Raw genomic sequence first — 2,152 nt, 5'->3', positions numbered from 1 at the left:
CTGAGCAGCCGCCGCCTCCACGTGAAGGCTGATCGATCGGCTCAAGGACGAAGAAAGGGGGACCGATTTAGGGCTTTAAGGCTGTAGATCTTCAGGTAAGATTTTATTGAGATGGTTGGATCCTTATGCTTTGGTTGGTGTCGGTATGATGGAGCTGCTCGGTTTTTCTGTGAACAGAACAGTGAGCTTAGGAACCTGAGGAAGGTGGCAGCCTTGGATTTCCGGAACCGAAGCTTGATTAGGTTTTATTGGGCTTCAATTAGAGGTAAGGCGACGAGTATAGCTACTGTTGATTTAATGTTAGAATTTATATTTGAAGTTTATTGTGGTTATCTTGTCCACAGTTAGTAACTATAATAGAGGAATGAGATAGGTATTGATGAAGGTGTAGATTGGTGAGCTTGAGCATGCTACAGTTGATTATAATTAGGATAATTTAATTTGGTAGTTAGAACAAATGGTCAGATGAGGTTGATTAATTAATGAATTAATATAACGAATCATGTGGTAAACCAAGGGATCGTAAAGTTGAGTAGTTAGATGAGAGGATTAACGTACATTAGGGGGTTGATAAATTTGGTATGATTCTATTAGTTAAATGGTTGTAATTAGGGATGTTTATTTTTGCAGGACCTTGACTGGTTTGCGGTCCTGTATTTCTGGGAGTTCTAGTTGTCTACGATCATCTGATCAGGTGGGTACCCCTGTACTTGGTCAATACAGGTTTCTTACAGTGCATGAATTATTCTGTTGTTATCTTACCTCATGTCGATACCCTTGTTGTTGCTATTATTCAGTTGAGGCCTGTTGATATCTGCTTGTTGATACTTTCCTGTTGACCTTATGATGATCTGATGTTAAGTTGCTGACACTTGCCATTCATGCTAGTACCTAGTTGATACCTTATACCTTGTTGTTGACATATGCTGGTTGACCTTAGGAGTTCCTACCTATTGTTAGATAACTCTTAACTGTTGAAATCCTGATTGACGACATCCTTTAGAGATCCCTGTTGTACATGCTAAATGAATGTAGCTATTACATATTAGGATGATCACCATCCATTCATATCATTGTGGTTGTTGTTGTGGGTGGATCTTACCTGCATCATGTTGTGGTGCCACATAGGTAAGAGGTTGCACCACAGTGGGGTGCGACCAGGACTGGCTACATCGCCTCCTGCCACACTGCCCCTCCCTACTTCTCTATAGTGGTTAGTTGTTGGAGCTGGCAGTAGGTCATGTCTGGCCCCCAGTTCACTGAGCTCTGGGAGAGTGACTGGGACGACGAGTGCGGACAGTGACGGATATTTTGGTTGCTATGATTGCTACGGATTTGCATGCACCGTTGGTAGGTTGATAGATATATGTAGTTTACTTACTCATATGTTTTCCGATTGTTGCATTGATATGCCATGATTGTTGCATTGTGTGCCATGTCATACATGATACATGTAGATTTCTTATTCAGTTGCACAGTAGGATTATGCCTATTCTATCCTGTTGATATATCATGACTTATTACCATGATCCTTGCTGTTCCCGTATTTGTTGTTATTACCTTCTCAGTCTATACGGGTTGTTTCTTATTTCCTGCTATGTATATTGACATGCACTTCTTTCTGTACCCACTGAGTATTTAATGCTCACCACCCAGACCCTGGGGTTGCTTTGATTTCTCCCCAGGTAACAGATAGGTACTTGGAGCTTGGAGTTTCGGTCGGCTGCTGCTATCTCACTTCGGAAGACTTTCTTATTAATTGCATTTGGGTTGTCGTTGCCTTTAGTTATATTTCCTATTTCGTGGACATGTAGTTATGGTTGGATTTATTATAACTGTAGTCATATTTCCTATTTCGTGGACATTTGGTCGGATTTATACTTGTTAGTGGATGTTGATTCGGATTTCGATGTTTTCGCTTAGTATGTGTTGTTTTGTCGCATTATATTGTTTAGTGTGCATGTGTTAGCTATCGTGTGGCCGTGTGGGCATTATTTATAATTGTCTGTGGTTGTGAGTGTTGATTGGACGAGTAGTCTTATTCCAGCCGCCTGTGGCTGAGTATATTTGCATGTATTCAGGGAATTTGTCGCGGTTACTGGGGAGATGCTGCCGAAATTTTCGGACGGCCTTCCCGGGGCGTGACATTTTA

At 41.4% G+C, this 2,152-nt stretch overlaps 1 long non-coding RNA gene across 1 annotated transcript; it reads left to right on the top strand.

Moving 5' to 3' along the window:
- Positions 1 to 632: 632 nt before the first annotated feature.
- On the top strand, positions 633 to 1,922 carry LOC141819597 (uncharacterized). Its single transcript, XR_012601093.1, has 2 exons — positions 633 to 694; positions 1,686 to 1,922. It is a non-coding gene; the product is annotated as an uncharacterized LOC141819597 (long non-coding RNA).
- The last annotated feature ends 230 nt before the right edge of the window (positions 1,923 to 2,152 follow it).

Source organism: Curcuma longa, unplaced genomic scaffold (genome assembly GCF_044706935.1).
Source record: "Curcuma longa cultivar G26 ecotype Majalengka, Jawa Barat unplaced genomic scaffold, ITB_CL_G26_1.1 contig_9694, whole genome shotgun sequence".
Taxonomy (NCBI): Eukaryota; Viridiplantae; Streptophyta; class Magnoliopsida; order Zingiberales; family Zingiberaceae; genus Curcuma; species Curcuma longa.
Note: the sequence above shows the minus strand (reverse complement) of the source record. Positions and strands in the feature narration are given on the sequence as shown.